Source organism: Acinonyx jubatus, chromosome D3 (genome assembly GCF_027475565.1).
Source record: "Acinonyx jubatus isolate Ajub_Pintada_27869175 chromosome D3, VMU_Ajub_asm_v1.0, whole genome shotgun sequence".
NCBI lineage: Eukaryota > Metazoa > Chordata > Mammalia > Carnivora > Felidae > Acinonyx > Acinonyx jubatus.
Window position 1 is genome coordinate 38,686,617 of NC_069392.1, and position 24,407 is coordinate 38,711,023.

General features: G+C 40.5%; 1 protein-coding gene across 5 annotated transcripts in view; it reads left to right on the top strand.

Moving 5' to 3' along the window:
* DLGAP1 (DLG associated protein 1) overlaps window positions 1–24,407 on the top strand; it is an 885,205-nt gene that overhangs the window by 278,616 nt on the left and 582,182 nt on the right. For 4 of the 5 annotated variants that reach the window (XM_027068585.2, XM_053206118.1, XM_027068580.2 and 1 more), the window contains exon 3: window positions 12,260–12,364. The gene's annotated coding sequence lies outside the window, so the exon portion shown is untranslated. The remainder of the gene's footprint in view (window positions 1–12,259; window positions 12,365–24,407) is intronic. The other variant, XM_053206117.1, reaches the window with a different exon arrangement.

The window sequence follows — 24,407 nt, forward strand, 5'->3', positions numbered from 1 at the left end:
AGTCTCACCTAATTATCGTGAAAGCTGGCATCATTGCACTCTACTTTAGCAGACATATTATTGTGGTGGCATTACCTTTGGAGAGTATGTGCATAATTTATTTCTACTGAAGTAACCAAAGAAGAAACCAAAGAAATTAGGCCACCACAAATGGCACTATCTGGGAACTGTAGAGTTGATGGCAGACTTTCATGTAGGTTAGCTAAGTTGGCCACACGAAACGTGTCTCCCTCACTGGGTCTTCGGGAGGCCCCGTGAGGAGTACGTACGAATAATGAAAGGTAGTTCACGTAATCGCTAACCCTTTAGATTTTTCTCCCAGCAGTCGCCACTCAGAATATTTTCTGAGTGTGAATTCTTGTGTGTTTACCTCTCCGAAGTTAAGAATGGTGGATATACGCATCCTTAGCAGTTCAGTACTTAGACCAGTATATGAGCAAAGTTGGTTATAAATGTATAACGATAAGTTCTATTTTGGACTCTCATGTCTTCCTGTCGCTGGATTGTAGTCACCATGTTTTAGTTGAGTTATCCCTCAGTGGCAGAGCCTTCAGGACACATGGTCGCAGCCACATCTACTTGACATACTTATTAAGTGGGGGAGTCAAAATGAAGCATTTACTATCTTGGAAGACACCAAAGCATAGTCTATCCGCTTCAAGCGTAACTGTATTTCTTAAAACCCTGGTTATATTAGATAATGCTGTATTTTGACATTGCAAAATACTGTAATTAAAGAATAGGCTTAGTTTGGTACTTGAAACTGCACTGCTCTCCGTTTTCCATTATGAAATAGCTTTAGGGTGGCTGTTTCTATTCAGACTAATAGGAAATGCAGCCAGCCTTTGTGGACCAAGAGCTCAATTTTGTTACTTCATTATACTAATTATTGGCAAGAGGATGAGGTCGTATCTTGATTTAGAGGCATATTTACATTTTATTATTGTTATTTCTCTGCCGCTGAACAGGTTGACACAAAATATGGTGGACATCGTTTTAAAAAAGACGTGAAATAGATCGATTTCAGAAAATTTAACTGGGGTTTGGGGATTTCAGATTACTCACCTAATTATAGGGTTAATTCTCAGCAGCTATGGAGAATGATTTTTAACTGTCATAGAGTGAAAGATAATTTTTTAAATGTTACGGAATTTACTTAAAGAAGTTTAAATTGAGGGGAAATGCTTTCCCCTCATCTACAATGACTACATCTCCAGCTTAAGCTGTTTGAGAGCATGGACGTTACTTAGCTTCTCCACCTTTCCATTTGTACCACACAACCCACGCCACCCCTGTTTGTGTGTCATGACAGAATTTTGATTATTTGTACAAGTTATTATACAGAATAATAAGCTTTTCTGTCCCTGAGACATTATAGCTTTGGATCATCCATATTTCAAGCCAGTGCTGTTTAAACAATCACCTTTATCGGCGATTAAATTCAAAATAACTTCAATTCATGTAACATCTTATCACTTGAATCTTCAGGACATTTCACCATCACAGTGCTGGGTTGTAAAGCTCCATGAGGGCAGGAATTTATATTTTTTGTTCTAAATTTTGTTTAATGTTTTATTTATTTTTGAGAAAGAGAGAGAGTGCAAGCGGGGGAAGGGCAGAAAGACAGGGAGACACAGAATCCAAAGCAGGCTCCAGGCTCCGAGCTGACAGCGCAGAGCCCGACCCAGGGCTTGAACTCACGAACCGTGAGATCATGACCTGAGCCAAAGTCGATGCCTAACCAACTTGAGCTGCCCAGGCGCCAGCCTCCTTTTTATTAATTAATTAATTTATTGATTCATTCATTCATTCATCCATCCATTTATTTGGAATTTATATTTTTTGTTTGCTGTCCTGTCCCTAGCAACCTAGAATAGTGTATGGGACATAGGAGCCACTCAATATCTGTTGAAAGTATGAACAGTTTTTTAAGACCCTGTGAAAAAAATAGCCAGTATAGGCTGCCTTTGTTAATGGGATGAAGACGTCAGATTTAGTGTCAGGAAATCTACGTTATTGTCCTAGCTCTGCTACTAATATGCTGTGCGATCTCAGGTGTTCTCCTGCAACTGTGTGTGCTTTTCATATCTGTGAAATGAAACAATTAGATTTGATGAATGATAAAGTTCAGTCCATGTGGGAATGTGCACAATTCAAGGATTCGTGATTAGTAACATGCCTCTGGGAAGTGACTGGCTAGAAACAAAGTTGCAGTTGCAGTGGAAGCCTTGTTGCCAACTGGCATATCTGGGCTTGGAACTAAGACTTTGGTCTCTGGCTACTAAATTTGGCTCTACCAGTCGAACTCATCACCAATTTGATGATGATGATGATAATAATAATAATAATAATAATAATAATGCTTTTCTATACTTTGGCTTAGAAAACTCACTTTTATGAATGAGCAAAATGAAATCTGACACAGAAGAGTGAAACATAACTTAATGATAGAACTAGATTTAAATCCTGGCTGTAAAATTTTCTGAGATTTGGGCCAAGTAATTTAATCTTTTCGTGTCTCACTTTTGGCATCTGTAAAAGGGGATAATGATCATATCTAAATGAAGCAAGGTATTTCAAGTTCCCAGGACATGGTCAGCTTTGGAAGCCTTACATACTGGCTGATACAAAGGAATTAGACAGATGAGTGAGAATGAATTCATGAAAAATAAGCACTGAGAGGTGAAATCCTGGGAGAGTGCATGGCCCAGGCCGACTTGTGGGTCTGTGCCGTGGCACCCCCTACTGACCAGCCTCATAATTTGGTCCATCTCTTCTCTCTGCCTCTCATTCTCCCCTGTAAAAGGGTGATGATACTATCACCTACCCCATAGGGCTATTGTGAATCTTAAATGAGACAATCCACGTAATGAGCTTAGTTAGAGCGATGATGGCACATAGTAAGCCCTCAATAAATGTGGCCACTCTTACTGTGTTTCATCAAGTCCATCAAGCGGACCTGGGGGTGGAATTAAAAAAGAAATGCGGAAGGCTCTCAGCCCAACGAGTGAAGAGAAAGCAATGTGAATTCACTAAAGCCAAATACAGTAAGATCGTCTACTGTAATTTTTTTAAAAGAAAACTGCTTAGAAACAAACATAGTAAAGCTTTGAGATTGGAGGGAAGAAATTCTATCCAGATGCAAGATGTTGAAAGCCCCCAGTTAAGGCATTGACAATAAATACTGCAGTCTCCAATTTATTCTCAAGTGATGATCCTTTTAACCAAAAAAGATACGCTCAATGGAAAAGGTCTTTTAGTCTCCTTCCACACGGATTGGGAGGTAATTCTAAATAGTGCTCCCAAAGTTGTGAATAGACCGTCAATCTTTTTGTACCAGGGCAACAGCCGTGATATCCCAATGAGTCACTACCTAACTTCTGTTCACCAGGGAGCCCCAACTCATCTTGTCTGTAGGGAAGTAAGTTGGGGTAGGGAGGCAATGCCTTAAAAATTCTGCAAAGAGAGTCCTTTAGCTAAGCTCCTGAAGCTGCAAAGCCACCGCAGACAGACTGATAGGGGATGGAATTGGAAGAACAGAGAGGTCAGATTCATAAAGAAAATTAAAGGAAGGCTGTCTCTTACTACTACACGTTTTAAAGTACATTTCTTTTTGGTGAGGTTTAAAGTTTATTTATTTATTTATTTATTTTGAGAGAGAGAGAGAGAGAGAGAGCGCGCAAGTGGGGAGGGGAAGAGAAAGGGAGAGAGAGAGAATCCCAAGCAGGTTCTGAGCTGCCAGTGCAGAGCCTGATATGGGGCTCGAACCCACAAACTGTGAGATCATGACTTTAGCGGAAACCAAGAGTCGACACTTCACCAGCTGAGCCACCCAGGCGCCCCTCTTTTCGGTGAGCTAAAAAGAGACATGAAATAAGCCTGTATATTTCATGATACCGAGGTCTTTTCCAATTGACTGGAAAAATCTTGGTACATATGAGCATAAGTTACCTCATTTAAAAAAATCATGTGTGGTTGTTGAGAAATAGAACACAGCCCTTTCTTTTAAGAGCATTGAGTTGAAGGGCTCTCTTGGCAGAGAGTAATAGAAAGTTTTCTCCTTTAGAAGCATTGTTTCTTTCACGTTAAGGTCCTTTAGACTTAACTAAGTGCTCCTTTAAAATCTAAATATCCCTCAAACATGTCAGGTGGCTCTATTACTCACACTTTAAAGTAAATTACTTTTTTCACTGACTTTTCTCTCTTCACCAACTGAGGATTTGACCTTGAAGGCAGTGGAGTTTCAAATGGAAGATTAAAATTAAATTAAATTAGAAATTGAATTAAATCAAAGACCAAGGGACTTCTGAGGTGGATTGGCTCAAATTAGGAACTTTGGTCAGATGTCCAAGAAATCGTTTGGGAGGGAAGGGAAAGACATTAGGAGATTTGATGAGAACAGAGACGAGATTAATTTGGTTTATAATCATACTAGGGTTTTCAGAAGCAGATTTTCCATTGCCAAAAATCCTACATACGCTACTTAAACTGTAAATTGATAATGCTTGAAGCACTTGCTAAAGTCTGTGCTAGTTCATTACAATAGGGTGAATGTTGATGGCTATGGAATTAGCATGGCCCAGAGCAAACTGAAAATGCAGGGCCCTGTTCAGAAAGCAGGACAAGAGTTGTTAAATGTACTCAAGTATAAAACTGGTCCCTTTTATTTGCCATCTCTCTCTCAACTGATCATAGTGTTTGTTTGTTTGTTTGTTTTAATTTATTTGTTTTAATTTATTTAACGTAGCTCCGGATAAAGAAAAAAATCAAAGTTTAAATTACCAGGGTGCATTTTACCATCCATCTTACAGTGCGTAATACAAACATGGGACTGTTTAACTTACATGCGGTCACCAGAATTTGTACGTCACGGATCATGCATATGTATGTTGGTCTTACCAGAACGGTGGAAACACTATACAGATCTACTCTACCATTTTTATTCACTTCGTGATACATGTACCATTTACCAACACTCACTCCCTTTGGCTCACTGATGAGTAAGGAAGGACTGTAGCAAAAAGAACTATGGCTTTCCCTTTCTTTCTCTTTTTATCTCTTTGTTTTCAACATAAGCAGCCTACTAATTCAAGGGAGAAAACGCTAAAATATAAAATAGAATAGAATAGAAAAGAATAGAATAGAAAAGAATAGAATAGAATAGAATAAAATAAAATAAAATAAAATAAAATATAAAATATAAAATAAAATATAAAATAAAATATAAAATAAAATAAAATAAAATATAAAATAAAATAAAATAAAATAGAAAGAAAAAGAATAGAATAGAAAAGAATAGAATAGAATAGAATAAAATAGAATAGAATAGAATAAAATAAAATAAAATATAAAATATAAAATAAAATATAAAATATAAAATAAAATTAAAAAAAATAAAATATAAAATAAAATAAAATAAAATAAATAAAATATAAAATAAAATGAAGGATACAACAGGATTTCTTGTTTGGGGGAGGAAAACTTTTCCCTCTGTCCGTTCTAGGTTCTTTGGCTGGTCTAATAATTAAAACAACAGAAGACAGATGAGCAGGAGAAAGACAAATTCAATTGCATGCACACAGGAGCCTGCAAAAATATGAGACTCAGAGAAGTGGCCAAACCAGCCAGCTTTTGTACCTTTTAGACAAAGAAACAGTAAGTTCATGAAGAATTGACAAAAAGAAGTTTAGGCTTCAGGTAGGAAATTAGTGAAGAAACAACAGGGTTTGTTGTTACAGCCTTCTCGTCCCTGGATTCCCTGTCTCTGCTGATAAGGATGTCTCTTTACCTCATGGTGTCATTCACATGGGACGTTTATTTCCTGCTTTCCGGGGACGGAGGAGGGTCAGAGTGTCCTTCTTGTACTGGCGTTATCCCAAGTAACTTTAATTCAAAATAATCAATATGCCAAAGTGGCATATTTGAGGGTGACCTGCCCTGAACCCCATCACTTGTTATCCATGTTTCTTGGAACATCATTGCCTTCATGTGAAGTTCAAAGCAAATTCTGCTTCCAGTGGAAAGCAAAACTTCTTGGGACTGTCACCTTCCCCACTTAGTCACAGACAGAGCACACTTAACCTCACTCATATGGAACCTTGCTGAATGTCCAGGAATTATGGGCCCAAGAGAATTCACCATCATGCACATTATATGCAAATGAGGCAGCGAGGGATGGCTGGGGGCATGAATGTTGTGCACCCCTCCTTACCCACACGTTCCACTTGTACCTCGCCCGCAAAAACACTGGTTCACATTTTTAAAGAATTAAGTGCGGGGCTATTCTGAACATGGGCTCCTGGGCAGTTGTCCAAGTTGCACACGCATGCATCCAGCCCTGCCTTGAAGTTTTCTATACCCAAAGGATGAGTCAATAAGCAATGTGATCTGCAAAAGAAGGGGAAAGTAACTAGTCCTCTTACTTTTTATGTGATCGAACACTGTCTCAGACCTAGGGTGAGTCGGAATAAGTGCAGACCTTGTTCCAAAATCGATTCTTACGTCATCTTCTACAGGAGTGAGGGGCCCAGGAGGCAGATAGATAGTTTAACTTTGTCTTCAAACAAGCGCACTGTTTTATGGACTATAAGCTTTCAGTAAAATGTTTAAGATAAGATGTGAGACCTCACGGACACGGTGCTACTGATTAGCGGTAACTGAGTGAAGAAAAGAAGAAAAAAAAAACTGAAGAGAAGCTGCGTGGAAAGACAGCTATACTGAGAGTTAGGGGCCTAGGGTCTGGTCCTGGCCTTGCTGTACCGGCTAGCTGTGGCCTCAGGCATGCCACATCACCTCCCTAGTCCTCATTAGCCTCATCTATAAAAGAGGGTTCCAACTGGGAGGGTTTCTAAGTTAAAATTTGTTCAATGGAAGACGTGGAACATTTACAAGTTAAGAAACCCATTTCAAAGATACACTTTTATACTTGAGAGAATTCATTCCAGAATTTCCAGTGGTCCCCAGATGTGCCTTCAGGCAAATGTGCTTCCTCAGACTAGGACCCACAGTTGGAGTAATCACCTTTCCTACACTTCTGCATTTTCTTGATTCTGAAAGACTGCTAATCACTGCCAAAAATCCAGGGAGGTTTGAGAGATATTGAGGGACTTACAGATCCACGGATTATTTCAGTCCTGTTTTCATTTTTCCCTTAGATCTTCTCAGCTCATGCCCGAATCAAAATTTACCTCACCACCTGAAAGTTCTACTTCATGACTTACTGAGTACTATTGTTAATATTTTATCAGAAGATTATTTGTTGCAGTATTTTTCAAAGGGCTGCCAAAGTATAAAATAGGATTTTTTTTTATTATGTCTTGTGGAAAATGGATTTTTTTTTTCACAGAAAACAATAGACTCCCTCTTCTAGTCAATAGAGAATGAAATATTTGGAAGTAAAGGTGGGAGACAGAAGGGAATTACAATACATTGAGTTTGAATTCTCAGATACTGTGCTGTGCATATATGATTTTGTCTGACCCCCTTCATAATCACTATGGTAGGTAACAATAAGAATATCAGCAGCCACATATGCTAGGCTAGAAAGTCTTCTGGAAGGTTTTAATGCAAGCTCCAGCCACACTTCTCTCCCGTATTCCAGTATTGCATATCCAACTACCTACATGGCAAGCCCACTGGGCACTGACCTCTCAAAATCAGTATGGCCGAAGGAACCTCATCCTCTTTCCCCCCAATCTTCTGTAGCCACAGCCTTTTGCCTCTCAAGTAATGGTGAGTGCACTCTTCTGGTCACTTAGGCCAGAATCCTTGGGGCCATCCTGTCTCCCTCTTGGTTTACCTCCTCCATGTGATACATCAGGAGATCCTCTTGCTCACCCAGCATGACTGACCACTGACCACCCCTCACCAGCTCTACCTGAGTTTGAGCCAACATGGCATCTCTCTACAAGCTTTCCTTCTGCCTCTATCTTGACCGCCGCTGTGGTCTATTCCCAACCGGCAGCCAGGATGAGCCTGCTGAAACATAAGTGATGTCAATTCTAAGCAAGAACTCCCACAGCAGCCCCCATTTCGTGTACAGAGTGAGAGCCAAAAAGCCTTGAGCTGCCCTTGAGCCATCCCTCCATCCACGTCTCCGCAGCACGTCCCACTTAACTCCACATTCTTCTACTACTCTCCACCTTGTCCTTTCACTCCATCCCCACTGACCTCCTAACAATTTCAAGAACAACTGAGCATACCCCCACCTTCTGGCCTTAGCCTTGGTGGTTCCTTGCGCCTGGAACACCCTTCTCTTGCACATGACTCACTCCCTCACATCAGTCACTTTCTTAGTGAGGTGCCCTCACCTCCCAATAGCCCCCAACCCTTGTGCTCCTGATCCTCCTTAATTTAGTCTATTTTTCTTACATCAGCAGCATGGTTCACTTCTAAAATACTCTATTCCTTCACCATGGTGATTATTGGGTTTTTTTTTTTCTATCCACTCACTTTCCCTAAAATGAAATGGCCATTATTCCAAGCACCTCCCATAGTGCCTGGCATATGGTAAATGCTCAAATCTTTGGGAAATGAATGAGTTATGAGTAAATGAGTGAATGCACAAATGCTCTCATTTATTCCTTGTACTAACCTGACTAAGGTAGGTTTCCTTGCCTCCATTTTCAGTGAGGAAATGGAACCTCAAAAAGGCTAGGTATCTTTCACAACTCAGAAGTCTTCTACAAGGCAAAGCTGAGATTAAGAGAGAGCTGTCTCCTCTGGACCTTTCCCCTTTATCAGACTGTAAAACATGTACTTTATGAAAATATCAGCATTCCATAAAATGCCATACATTTATAGCCTCCATCCCCCTTTCTCCACACTCCCAGCCAATATTTTTTTAAATGAACCTCTTAAAATGATGTAACGAAAGTAACTGGCTTATACAGTAACTTACATAACATGAATGATAAGAGGTGTATTAGTCAGGACTGTAGCGGCAGAGTCAAGGAATGTAACCAACTTGACCTAGTAGAAGTCAAAAATATTAAAACTAAATAATTTTAGCTATTTAAAATACAATGGGTCATAAGGCTCTATGAGCTCGTGGAAGCCACAGGAAAAAACAAAGACCGGTGAGTAGGAAGCAGGTGAGTTGGGAGAGTTCTCACTCCCTCTTCCATGAGTGTCTTTTTCACTCACCTTTTCCACCGATTACCAGTATTGGCTCCCTCTGCCCATAAGGGACGTGGTAACCACGCTGCAGCCATAACTCTTTCACCTAAATAAGACTGTAATCTCCTAGTCCCAGATGAGAAGTCCAGTCTGGGTGAGCAATGGCCATGGATCAGGACTCAGGGACAAACAGCTGACAGAGAACACCTTTCAAAGTTGGGGAATGCAAAGAAAGGGATTGAGTAGACAGTCTAAAGATAGATGACTATGGGACGCCTGGGTGGCTCAGTTGGTTAAGTGTCTGACTCTTGACTTTGGCTCAGGTCAATGAGGAAATTGACCTCATGGTCAATGAGGAACCCTCTCATGGTTCATGAGGTCGAGCCCCACATCAGGTGGAGCCTGCTCTATCTCCCTCTCTCTCTCTGTCCCTCCCCCACAAGTTCTCTCACTCTCTCTCTCAAGAAATAAATTTTTTTAGTTTATTTATTCTGAGAGAGAGAGAGAGAGACAGAGAGAGACAGAGAGAGAGGTAGAGAGAGAACCCCAAGCAGGCTCCATGCTGTCAGCATGGGGCCCGAGGTAAGGCTCGATTCCACAAACCGTGAGATCATAACTTGTGCTGAAATGAAGAGATGCTCAAGTGACCGAGCCACCCAGTCATCCCAAATAAACGTCAAAAGTAGATGACTGTAGGAGTGCCTGGATGGCTCAGTCTAGTGAGCGTCCATCTTGGACTCAGGTCATGATCTCAGGTTCGTGTGTTTGAGCCCCTCATCAGGCTTACTGCTGTCAGCACAGAGCCCACTTGGATTTTCTGTCCCCTTCTCTCTCTGCCCCTCCTCTGCTCATGGTCTCTCTCATAAATAGGCATTAAAAAAAAGTAGATGACTGTAGAACTCAGTGGCACAATGGAAAGCACACTACTGAATCAAACAGCTTAAGTTCAAATTCCCACTTTGGTTTTTTGTTGATTTGTTTCTTTGTTTGACTTTACTTTTGCTCATTCTTAGATGTAGGGACTCAATATTGGTTACTTGGTGATAGGAAAGAATAAGAAAGAATAAAAGAAGAACCCTTGGAGTAAAGGAAAACAAGAAATGAAAAAGAAAAACAAAAGTACCAGCAAATCCAGAATTCTGAATTCTAACTTCACCTCTGTTACCAAGGAGTAAATGCCTTGGGCAAGTCATTCCCTGGCCTCAGTTTTCTTGTCTGTATAATAAGGAGATTAGGCAAGAAAGAGTCAGTAGGTTTCCAAAACGTGCATGATCACGAGAATGAACTGGGCTCCCAGCTCAAAATGCAAATGCCCTGAATCTACTCATGAATAGTCTGATTTAATAGATCTTGCATGACCTTCTGTAATTTGTATTTTTCTGCAGCTTTCCAGATGATTGTGATGTTCAACCATTCTTGGGAACCACTAGACTAGATGGCATTTGAGACACATCCCAATGTTTGCAATATGTGTTGACATTAATATTATCTAACTTAGAAAAGATTCCAGTTGCGATAAAACTGATTTCTTATTGTATATCTGGGTATGTTTTTAAGAAATTGCATAATCTTTTCCTTTCGTTTCTGTAGAAAATTAAGAATACCTAGTACAAAACAGATGCGCAGTAAATAACACAAATGAATAAATGGTCAGTTCTTTGTTTTAATATTAACTTTTTTTTTTATCTCTTTGAGTAATCTACTTGTCATACAGGTAGGGAAAAATTTCAGAGTTCATTTGGTTTACTGGAATATTAAAAATACTTAGGATAATCCTATATAAACCACAACTCATAATTATACCTGAAAGCTACTGATAATAGAATATCATTTTTGTCTCTTATAACATGGATAAATGAAATACATATATAAATATAATGTTCCCAACATGTATTATGTGCTATGAAAATACACGATACTGTTGTGCTATTGTAGTTCTCGCATTTTACCACCATAGCATCTTATTCTTAACCTCTCAACTTTGCCACTTTCAAAATACTGCTCAGATAAGTTCTGCAGGGAATTGTGTTAGCCCTGATCTTTTTGAATGCCAAGTGTTCTTTTTGGAAACAAGTAGTGTTACGGGTTTCTAAAGGGGTTGAACTTCAAGGCAGGGATTCTGGAATGTCATTCTGCCTTTGTGCCTATTAGCTGAATGAAATTGGGCAAAATACGTCACCTTTTCTGGCCTCCAATTCCTCTTCTGTGAAATGAATTCCGTATTCATTCAGGCACTGTAATTCCTATAAGTAATTAGAAAGTAAAAAAAAAAAAAATACTCACACCAGTGTTCTTTAATTCTGAATGTCACTGTATCTCTGCTTCATACTTAGATTTGTTATTTTTCTTGTTCCCTACGGAGACTCTTTTAATATGCTACCTAGGGCCACGAATTATATTCCTTAAACAGAATTCTATTGATATCTACACTTCGCAACACCAGATCATTTTTGTGTGTGACACCAGTCCATTTCTATGTGAACTTTCAAAGAAGAAAAATCACAGCTCGGGCTAAAGCATGTGATAGGATTGGAAAAGTTACCTCTCCCATAACTGTGGGCCTAGTTACAATTCCATTTTGTCACTTGCTTCAGAAAGCGTCAATAACGAGGGGTAACAGTTTGGTTTGAGCATCGGCGGCAAGCCTGTAGTCATGCGCCTGGGAAGATGATGCTGTGATTTGTGTCTTCCTGCGAGGTCAGAAGACCCACCCTGTGAAGACTGATACTTTTTAGCCCTTTATTTACAGCTGCTTAGTTGCAGTGATGATAAAACAAATAATGCACAGGAAATGCATAGCCTTGTATGTATCGCGTATCTTACAAAATCAAAAGATTAATGCATGCATTTTATTGCTTTTTACAGAAGATAAAAACGTTAATAGAAAAGTAGATTGCAGACTCTCAAACCTATTTATTGTGGCGACATTTACTTATTTGTTTATTTTTGTGGTGGATGTTCTGGAAAGCACAAAAATACAAAGCATAACATCATGCAAAAACATGGTCATGTAAATTTTCTAGGGAACTCTCTTCTCACATGATGGAACTTAATGCTTGTCAGAGTACTTCTTAAGAGATCTTCGGTATCTTTGTTTCAGGCTAGCTATTGCATCTAATTGTTGTGTTTCGCTATGTTTCAGAACAGCTGAGCATTACCTACCACGGATAACATCAAGTTAAAAACTGCAAAGTTTGGATCTTTTCCTGCCTTAGAAGCAAGAAAAATGGAAAACTGATCGTCAAAGGTAAAAGCGTGTCCTTTCTCCTTATGTAACATAAGCCTACAGCTTCTTTTCCAGCTGTCTTACATAAACAATTCCCTTTATTTTGATAATATGGGATTTTTGAATTTAAATATTTCTGGCCTGTAACTCCAGACGTATTAAGAGGCTGCTGAGTTTGGTCTGTGATTTTTAAGTCCCTTGTTGGTTGTACAGAATCTGGACAAGATGCGTTTCATAGGTTTAATCTTCATTCCTGCTGTTAATCTAGAAAGGCGGATGAGGCAAATGTCATTTTCCCAACCGTGGACCAATATACTGTACTTTAGGCCAAGCAGGGAATGGTGAAGGTAGATGGCATAGTATCAGCTTTTAATTTGTCTTAGGGTGTTGTGCAGGTTGGGACTTGTCAGTACAAGGTGTTCAACGTGATCTACGTGCTCTAAGAAACACACTGGAAGCATGTGAGGCAAGGCTCTGATCTCCACTCTCTTTCTGTCATTACGGAGTCTTGAGAAGGGAAAAAAAGAAAGGTCTTAATGATTTACAAATCTGAAATACCACATACATGGCATCTGATCAAAAGGGGCTTAATATTGCTGAAAGTAAGCTGTCATCTCTTGGGGGTTGCCTGCTTGAGACAACGATTTGGGTGTGGTGATTAAATAGGGAGCTCATCCCAAGGATGGGAGTTAGAGATCAGGGATCGTCAATTGGGGAAGAAGCAAAGGCCAGAATAAGAGGGGAGCGGACAAGTCCTCCCTGTGGACTGCAGGAGCGTGCTTCCCTGGGACCTATGGGCGTGCGTGAGACCTCCCAGAATTTCTGCCTGGAGCAGGAGGTTTATTCACTGCCTTCCCCCATTGGTTGTGGATTGCTCCCAGAGGCAGTGATTTTTTTCCCTTCAATGTGGGGCTGTGCTGGCACTACGTGGGGCTGGAAGACACTCAGTGGCCACGTGAGATAGGCATTATAAAGGTAAGGAGAACCCAGGTTGGCATAAAACCATCTGTCTGTGCAGCCGGGGCTGAAATCAGAGATGGACCAAAGGCCATGACGTGGGGAACCAGAGGCATCTGTTCTTCCTTTGACTTTATTTTAAGTCATAAAGTAAATCAGTTTCCTTCTAAATGAACTATATCCAGAAGAAAATATTTTGTGTTGTAAAGACATTGAAAAGTTATATCCAAGTGTCATGGAACCAGAGTGAACTCTGTTTTGGAACTAACTTCTTCATCAATAAATTGTCTGTGTTCAGAGGGAGAGGTGTATCTTGGTCCACAGGTACATTGGAGACCTTACATAACAAGATTTGAAGTATGACCCAAATGTTGTAATAGTTCAAGATAATAGCATTTCATTATCTCCGCACTTAATATTCACTGTAGATAGTGTTATGTACAAGAAGGTGTCTGGATACACAAAAATACAATTAATGTCTTCCCTGTTTGGAAACAACCTAGTTAGTAGTGTCATCATTTGTGCAGAAAGTGTGACTTAAATTATGGATGTCTGAGCATAATGTTGCAAAGATAGTCAGCGGGTAGGGGCACCTGGGTGCCTCAGTCGGTTGAGTGTCCGACTTCGGCTCAGGTCATGATCTCGCGGTCCTTGAGTTCGAGCCCCGCGTTGGGCTCTGGGCTGACGGCTCAGAGCCTGGAGCCTGCTTCGGATTCTGTGTCTCCCTCTCTCTGTGCCCCTCCCCCGCTCATGTTGTGTCCCTCCCTCCCTCTCTCTCTCTCTCTCTCTCTCTCTCTCTCTCTCTCTCTGTCAAAAATAAACAAAAAACAATTTTACGAAGATAGCCAGCTGGTGATACAGATTTAACACATTAAGGTGAATCCGAATTCTCAGCAGATTTAAGTAAAGTCAGGTGAAGGCTCTGGTTGTGTTGTGACCTAGTAGATCCTATGTTCAGAGGAGGAGTGTAGTTGGTGAAATCTCTAAGGAGTTACACAAATAAACAGCAACAAACATGTAAATTGATGTGCATTAGCATGCAGATTCCTAATGAAGGAAATGAAATATGGGAAAAGAGGGGAAGGAACAGCAGAGAGACTTAGGGCAGGGGAACCGAGGAAGTAGTGGCAGATGGCAAGGCAGAAATACGAAAGGATAGACAGACTCAGTCTATGGGATGAAGAGAACCCTGTGGCATTGGAGAGAGATCTCTTAGAAAGACCCATATCCTGAGCCCAAGAAGGCAAGCTGAGTGAATGGGTACCAGGTAACTTTTGAGGCTGACAAATGCGTGAATCATCAAAGATTAAGTTGGTTGGTCTTCTCATCTGAACAATGCAGTTACCTCTCCATGGTCTCATTGGGCTCTAAAATCTTCCTAAATAAAAACTCCGATCATGTTTGTGCTTTTCTCAGAAAATACTACCTGGTTTACCGATCCGTCATCGTCCAAACTTCTTACCAAACATGTAAAACCTGCCATTCTGAGTTTTCACACTGGCTTCTCATTCCTTGGCTTCCCTTACCAGTGGTCTAGACCATTGTCTAATATTGCAAATTCTGTAATTTATCAAGTCTTACGAGTGAGTGTAATGTATTTGGGCTCTCAAAGATAGATTGGTCTGGGATAAGGCCCAAGAGTTTGCATTTCTAACAGGTTCCCAGGTGAAGCTGCTGGTCCAGAGGGCTCACTTTGTGCACCATTCTGTAAAACAAACAATCCGGGCTGGCACTGCAATTCAATTACACTGCAATTCAATGCATCGCAATTCAATACATCGTAGTTTGAGTCAAAGACTGATTGCAGTAAAAGGGCTCACTTGCCAGCATCGCCAATGTGGGAAGGGGTACTAGTTTAAGAACAGACTGAGTCTTCTAGTCAAATATCATCTTAATGTCATACAGTTCCCAAGAGTAAGCTTTGCGATATATTTTCAATTCCCCTTCTATGTTATAGACTTTGTAGACCTGTAAATATTTGATGGATGGGAGGATGGGTGGGTAGATGGATGGGGGAGTGGATGGGTCGGTGGGTGGATGGATGGATCGGTGGATGAGTGGGTGGATACATGGATGGATGGATGAAAACGACAGATGGGTAGGCTTGGCAGCCAAGAGTTAGTTTCAACAAGAAACTTAATCCCTTGCAAAGAAATTGCTCTGGCATATGCCATTAGGGAAAGACTAATTTCCCTCACATGAAAACCTTATTGTATAAGACCATACTCAGTACATAAGATATTTAAGTAGATGGAATAACTCTATATATTCAGAACCCAAGTGTTTGGCATCAGTCGTATTGTGCCCTTAATAAGCAGAGTCTTCCACAAAAGACTTTTCTTGCTATTGGACTGAGTAAAACAGGGGGCAAATGTCACTTATATCAGGGAAGATTGTACATTTTACTTTGTAAAAGATCACTGGGTATGTGAAACCAGGAAATCACATCTTTTTAATACATTTCTTTGCAAATGTCTCTTCCTTGAGTTGAAATTTTGCAGCTGCCACATAATTTGAGTGTTGATTCACATGTAGGACAATTGTGCTTTCTGGGTTTTGCTTTCGTGCATTCAAATGTGTTCATGTATTCATGTTGCACATTTTCTCTCTGCATCTTTTATCTGCATACATCATCCCATGATTGGCTTGGTAAATTTATCCTACTTTTCTTGCTAAAATAACTGTTCCTGCCGTCTGTTTTCTGCCTACTCTTTAATTTATTCCAGGAATTGGGCTCGGTGCCTACTTTTAGAGCGCAGTGTGAAACGTATTCTGTATGTTTTTTAAATCAAGTTCCCATATATTTTTTTTCTTCTTATGTGTCCTATACTGATATCAGCTTTGAAATGCACCCTTGAAAAAGCCTACTAGGATTACGTATTAGCATAAATAAGAACAATAGATGATGACATGAATCTTGAAAAGTTATTTTCGAAGGTTTATTTCGTAATTTAAGAGTAGAAAATTCAAAATTTAGGGCATGGCATGCCTAATGTTAAGCTTAAAGGCAAAGTCATAGTTTCATCTTTGCTCTTACTTTGCTGTATGTCCTTGGCTGAGTCCTTGGACCTCAATTGTACTCCCATTATAAAAAGAAAGATTTAGGATCACCGTCCCTGGGATTCATTCCAGTGTTTGATCTTGCGATGTCAGGATGCAGATCGTATGAAACGCTGCTTAAAATCAGGCACGAAAGTACAAATGAGTCAGTCAGTCAACTAATGGCACATATTTGAGAGTGAAGTTGAAGGAGCAGGGTTTTGGATACAGAAAGACCTGACTTCAAAACCTAATAACTCTCGCCTTTGTTACCAAGATGAGCTCTGCGTACCTTTGCATTTTCATCTGTGAAATGGAGGCAGTTAGTAGTACCTGCAAAGTTGCTTTCAAGATTAGACATAATCAGAAAAATATCTAGCACTTGTATGCTGAACACGCATCCATCTAAAGATCTGTGCAGGTCTCTAAGCTGGCCAGAGCCCAAACAATGGTTTCAGAGGTTAGTGAAAGATTACATTCTTCTTCTCCAATGTAACTCTGCCAGGCTAAGAAATTTTTATTTGTGACTCTGAAAAATGAACACAGTTTAGAAAATGTATCCATAGTTTAGTCAACTGACACTGGCAATACTAATGGGAAAATTCAACAAATTTTTTGTGTGTGTCTAGACGGGGTACCTGGTTCTATACATTGCCAATGATTACACACAGTGAGCAAGCCCCTTGTTATCAAGAGCAACCCCTTCAGGGTCAAAGCATGAACTTTGTACAAGCTGGATTCTGACTCTTGTCTTGTTATCTGGCCACACTTTGGGCAGAAATTAAAATAAAGATCCTTCAAGGATACAGGTGTGCTGTTTCAAAGAGGCACAGGCACCCCCATGTTTATAGCAGCACTATCAACAATAGCCAAAGTATGGAAATAGCCCAAATGTCTGTCGATGGATGAATGGATAAAGAAGATGTGGTATGTATGTACAATGGACTATTACTCGGCAGTCAAAAAGAATGAAATCTTGCCATTTGCAACAACGTGGATGGAATAGACTGTTTTATGCTAAGTGAAATTAGTCAGAGAAAGACAAATATCATATGACTTGACTCATGTGGAATTAAAGATACAAAACAGATGAATATAAGGGAAGGGAAACAAAACTAGTATAAAATTAGGGAGGGGGACAAAACATAAGAGACTCTTAAATATAGAGAACAAACTGAGGGTTGCTGGAGGGGTTGTGGGTGGAGGAATGAGCTAAGTGGGCAAGGGTCATTAAGGGCGTCACTTGTTGGGATGAGCACTGGGTGTTATATGTAGGGAATGACTCACCAGATTCTACTCCTGAAATCAGTATTACATTATATGCTAACTTGGATGCAAATTAAAAAAACTAGGGGCGCCTGGGTGGCACAGTCGGTTAAGCGTCCGACTTCAGCCAGGTCACGATCTCGCGGTCCGTGAGTTCGAGCGCCGAGTCGGGCTCTGGGCTGATGGCTCAGAGCCTGGAGCCTGTTTCCGTTTCTGTGTCTCCCTCTCTCTCTGCCCCTCGCCCGTTCATGCTCTGTCTCTCTCTGTCCCAAAAATAAATAAACGTTGAAAAAAAAATTAAAAAAATTAATTAAAAAAAAAGGAGATTGGCTGCCAAATTGCCCAGCCACAATACTCGTATGTTTTTAATATCATGCAGAATTAAAATTGAAGAACTATGAAAAAACAATAAAGATCCTTCAAGACCTAGGTTTAGCCTGAATAAATGTTCGTCCACTCTTGATTTATATCTGACTCCAGCAAATTAAAAGGTATTCCCTTTTTGTATTTTTCTTTCTTATCCTGTATAGAAGAATTTTGATAGCCCATTTGTCTGATGCAGCCTTTTACCCAGAGGCAAAAGAAATCAAATTTTGGTCAATAGATGATTAATTTACTATAGGATTCGTGCAAATAATAAATATTTTTTGGTTCTTTTTAAAGTGTTTTTGAGGTTGAATTGTCATTTGGATATTGATGAACCTTAGTGCTTTCTCAGGAGCAATTCAGATCTGCCTACTTAATAGGAGTAGATCAATAAAGTTTTGGTAGAATATTTCATCAATCTTAGCAGAAGACCTAAACCTATTGTTTTTTTTTCCCCTCTATTTCAATATTCTGTAATTTCCATGCAAGCTAATACATTTTGAGATAAATCTTATTTTTACTTTTGTATTCTTTTCATGTCGGAAATAATTGAGGAGCTATGAACTCCTGGTGCTGTTTGAGTATTTTTGATTATTTCAGACATCTGTAAGATAACGAAAATGTAATTGTGGAATGTTGTGTTTATTTGCCATGTCTTAGAGACATATCACAGTCAAGATGAAAGTCATCATACTGATGGGGCTGTTTCAAGCCCTGGGAGAGAGGGAGAGAGGGAGAGGGGGAAAGAGGGACAGGGGGAGAGGGGGAGAGGGGGAGGGGGAGAAAGGAGGAGAGGGGGAGAGGGAGAGAGGGGGAGAGGGACAAAAGGAGGGAGGGAGGGGAAGAGGGGGAGAGAGAGAAAGACACACACAGTGGGTAGCAGTGGTTGTGATGGTGGTGATACTCTGCTCCTTACACAGTAGGAGTATGTATGGCTATAGCTAGTTATTTAATATCTTTTATGTATTTAATATTAATATGTAAGTGTATGGTATTGTTAATAATTACTGTAATTTATTTCTGTATAGACCGATTATTACTGAAGGCACCTTTAATGAAAGGATCTATTAAGTACTCTATGAAAGAAACCTAAATACACTTTGCTGTATGATAGAATGACTTCTTTATAAGTAGAGTGGAACCACAATTCATGTATTTTAGCATGTGTTGACACTGTAAGAAAACCCAAAGGCAATATTTACTATGCAGTAAAATGATACAGCTTGACAAGAATTACTTGAAAAGAAAAAGAAAAAAAGAGGGAAGGCATGTTGGCTGAGCTTACTTGATTCTTGTTCTGTTAACATCATGCGCTACAAATTTTCACCTTCAGTATCTGAAATATTTAATAGCTAAGTTTAGGGAAAAGATAATACCATTTGAAACAACACTGAGATACTTTTATCCTCCTATACAATCTGGGGATTGTAACTCAAATAAGGTACATTTGAGGGCACCCTTGGTATTTCTTTGTGATTAGAAACGTAATAGCGAACATATATTCAATACTTGGGTATGTGCCAGTGGAGGGGAGGCATAATTTTATCTCCTCCCTCTGAGGGTCTTCCACTGGGTCTGAGAATTAAATCGACACAAAATGGACTAACAAGAGAAAAGCACTCAAATTTACCTAATGTCAGTTTAATGTGACCTGGAGCCTTCATAAGGAAATGAAGAGCCAAAGAAGGGGCAGGACCTCAATGCCTTCACGGTAGGCTGAACAAAGAGAGGCAATTGTGGAAACACAACTAGACCACACAGGGAGGTAAGAGGAAGGGAAGAGGTACTTTAACAAGGTCTGTTGGTGCGGAATTCTTTCTGCCCCGACTCCCTGCTTTGGTGATAAGAATGTTTCTGCTGGTATAGGAAGGACATCTTTCACTTGGGAGTTGGATCTTGTGCGTTTAGGAAGCAGAGAGGAGGCCAGAATGCAGAATGCTCTTCTTGTACCTGGTTTTCCAAGTGCCTTTGGCTCAAAGTGATCCTCATGCTGAGGTGGCATGTTTAAGAGCAGCATATCCTGGTCCCTTCCCCAGGCATTGTCTTAAGCACCTTACCTGAGTCACCTCACTTAATCCTTACTACAACCCTCTGTGAAAATTGCATACAACCATCGGAAGGATTCGACAAATCCAGCACCATAGTAACTGATTTCAGGCTGTTTTTCTCAATGATAGACAAAGCTCACGGAAGATTCACTGAAGAGGGTGTGGTGTTCCCACATCCTGTCTATCATGTAGAGGATAGGAACAGCACACGAAGTCCCATTTCATGGTCATATACAGGCTTCTTCATTTAACAGTTGCAGAATACCAGGTCTTCTCATCTGAATGTATCACATTTTAAAATCATGTACTAGGCCATCAAGCAAGTCTAAAATGTACTCTCCATTTCACAGATGAAGAAACTGAGATCTAGAGAAACTAAACCACCCAGCAGAGAACACGGAGCCAGTTTGCAGCCGTGCAGGGCACAGACCCAGCCTGCCATCCGAGCCACTCAACGTGTAGCATTCTCTGTCCATGTTGGTTGTCATGTAGGTGGAAGGCAAGGAGCTGGTCTTCAGGAGATAATTTAGTGTATCAGGAGAGGAGAGGTAGAGAGTAAACCCAATTCATTATGCAATGTTTTGAAGTAAGGATGTTGTCAATTTGAGATTAACCAATTAGAGCTTTATGCCACCCGTGAAGCTAGACTCACAAGAAAACAATCCAAACCGTACGTTAAAAGTGGACTCAAACAGTTGCATAATGTTCAAATAGCAAAAGCGAAGCACAAATGACACAATTTGAGCTACTATCTGAAATTAATTTTTTCATGGCTCGGACCTGAGTTACTGATCAGGTTTAGGGCCCATGTGTTAAATGCGAGGACATGCACTGGTGTCCTCATGGTCCCATCAAACCTATTGCAAACTCATTTCATTACCCCGCCCCCTTCTCTGCAGGGCACACATTTCAAAACCCTCGGTGGATGCACGAACCACAGATGGTACCGAATCCTGCATACACTGTTTTTTTTTTTCCTAAACATACACACCTATGATAGAGTTTCATTTATAAATTAGGCACAGTAAGAGATGAACAACAATAGCTAATAATAAAATAGAGCAACCATAACATCGGTTATGTGAATGTGTCTCTCTCTGTCAAAATACCTTACTGTACTGTACTCACCCCTCTTCTCATGATGCTGGGAGATGATGCAATGCCTACGTGATGAGATGAAGTGAGGTGACTGACCGTAGGCGTTGGGGCATAGCATTAGGCTACTATTGACCTTCTGACAGGAGGGCGGAAGGAGGATCATCTGCTTCTAGACCACAGTTGACCATGGGTAACTGAAACCAGGGAAGGCGAAACTGTGGATAAAGGGGACTCCTATATTTCCCAAACTGAACTCATACGCCCCCTCCCAGCTGCTCCTCCCTCCCCTGCTGTTCTCCATCCCCATCTATGTCGCCACTACCCACACGCCCGCCCGACTGCTTAACTTAGAAACCCGGGAGTCATCTATGAAATCTCTTTGCCCCCCACCTTTGGTAAATTTCAATGAATCCGTTGAATGAAATTCATATTCTCCATCTAATATTTTAATGCCCAAGGAGTCCATAGGGTTGGGGTCAGAGAGAATGTGGAGATGAGACTTTATGCTGTTCTGATGGTTTCTAATGTGTTTTGGTTTCTGCCCACGCTATTCAGTTCTCCTGTTTGGTTTGGGTTTGGGTTTTTTTGTTTTTTTTTTGTTTTGGTTTTGGTTTTGGTTTTGGTTTTGGTTTTGGTTTTGGTTTTGGTTTTTTTGTTGTTGTTGTTTGTTTGGGGGTTTTGGTTTTTTGGGTTTTTTGGGTTTTTTTTTTTTGTTTTTTTGCATTTTCTTGTTAGTGGTGGTATTGTTGTTGAGTATAAAATATGTTCATGGAAGATCTACAGAACAGCAGAGATCTTTTCTTCTCGCCATAAAGTATCGTATATGTTGACAAATACAGAGCATTGCCTTTGGTACACACACACTCTCAGCAATACTGCCCTCTTGAATTACACCCCCTGGGGGAAAAATCAGTTTCCTGGCAAGGCAGCTTTCCTAATCAGAGACTTCCTGGGTCTTAAGTAATAAGAAACTCAAATGTTTCAAACTGACACTTAAACTGAGGCTTAATTGGGCATGTATTTTTATCTCCTTTGGGAATCAAGAAATTCTAAATGTTACATACTTAGACAATATTTCATGAGGGACACAAGGAAGGTTTCATGCATTTTGATCCTTTCTTTATTTAAGAAAGTTACTGGTAAATAATGTATGCATTGGTAGCAAAAGCTTGAATAATTTATCTCTTTCTTGACTTTTAAATTACCACTTTCCAGATAATTGTATTATCATGGTTTTTCACTTGAATGTGTTTGTAGGTAGGGAAAATTTTGCATTGTTAGAATACCAAGGAAGAAGCCCTGGGCAGGTAAACTGGAGGTGAGTTTCAATAGGATTTCAAGGGTAAAATGAAACCTGTCCCCTCAACCAACCTTGCACCTCAGGGAGAGAGTTAACAAAAAAAGAGAAAAATTATGGACTAAACTTCAGGAAAGCCCTTCATAAATTTAGTGCGCAGGAGAGCAAGGAGGAATTCGCCAGGAAGTTCAAAGAAAACCAGAGCTGAGCAATAGTTAAATGGTAAAAAACAGATTTGATTCAGGACTGTTGCAATAGGAACAAGAGACCCCATTAGAGAACGAGGTTTAATTCCAATGACACCACAGATAGGTAGGGATTTCTAGACCAAATGTGGAGCAGGGGTCAGAGGATGAAAATGACTAAGGGGAAATTTCAGGCATTAGAGAGGATTCTGGTTAGTTAGACCTGACACGACTCTTGCTAAAGGCCGGCCACGGTGATCAATATCAAGACGGGAGAGTGAAAAATTTGATCAGATACTGAGGGGGTGACCAGTGACGGAGGGTGGAAGGTTCTTCCTAAGTTGATTTAAAGATTCTTGCTACAACTAGGCAACGCAAGCCTGACACTGAGCCTGAGGTGGAGACCCAGAGGAGCCTCAGAAGTGTTAGACCATCCTTGTCAGAAGGATGCATACACAGCCAGGACAGAGATGGCTTTTATCATGAAGGCTGAAAAGAAAGTTCCAGGATTCAGACTAGCACATTTAATTAACAAAGTCCCATCGTAACCTTAAATCCAGCAATTCCTTTCGCTTCTGGCATCTATCTGAAAAGTTTTTATGATTATATTTGGCGAAATTACAAATCGGGTCGCCCCATCGCACTTACCTGAGTTCTCCATCTTTTACAAATAGAACCAACGTTATACCTCAGGGTCAAAATCTTGGTGTCACCTTTGTCATCTGCCCTCATCCCATTCCCCCGCTGCTGCAGCCCCTCCCCAGGTCTGGTGGGTTTTTTTTTTTTCCCCTGGTGCCTTCAGATCTTCCCCTTCCCGGCATCCTCTTCACCACCCTGGGTCAGGCCCTCACTGCCTCACACCCCAGTGGCTGCAGTAGCGCCCCTACTAACCTGCCTGAAATACCATCTCTGGCATATTTTTAATAATTAGTGTTTGCCAAGTCCTCATGGACCAGACACGATGCTAAGTGTGCTATTTCATTTAATTCCTGTAATCAGTTTTAAGCAGTAGGTTTTATTATTCCTACTTAGCAAATGAGAAAATGAATCTCTAGAGGGTTTGCATGACTCACCTAAGGTCGCAGCAATTAAGCAGAAAATCTGACTCCAAAACCTGAGCGCTTAACCATTGTCGCGAGGTACCTTGTGTGGCCATGTGTGAAAGGAAAGTGGGTGACTCCAGGAGATAGAGCAGATACAAACAGGTGAGCTGCAGACTGGGAAAGATCCCCCTGGTCTCACCCAATGAACAAAAGCTTAGTCAAGGTTTTTAAGCAGGGGATAGGGAGAAACACGTTTAGATGGTGAAAGGATTAGAGTGATTCACATTTGGGGAGTGAATCTCTGGCTGTCATGAGCCCTGGCCACATAGCATGTGCTGTCTTCTCTGCAAGGGATCTTCTTACTGACATTCTCTGCTTCACAAATGTCCTTCTAGACATCCCTCCAAGGTCACCATCCTGGAGGCGGATTGTATCTCTCTTCCATACTCTTCTAGCCTCTACCCAAAGCACCTAGACTGTCAGGAGCCTGTCATGCCGCAGACTGTTGCGCAGTGATTCACATTTGATCCTCACAATCTGCTTGAGATGTTTCCACCCCGATTTCAAAGGAAATAAGGCCAATGGATTTCGTATGACTTCTCTTCCTATGTTGTATCTGAATCATCTTTGTGTTACCAATGCTTGGTACCTAGTAGATGCTCAACAGATGGGTAAGGGGCACTTCAATTACCTTTATCTGGGTGTATATTTTATTAAACATATTTAAAACTCCCAGATAACAGGAATTCGCTTTCCCATGTTTTT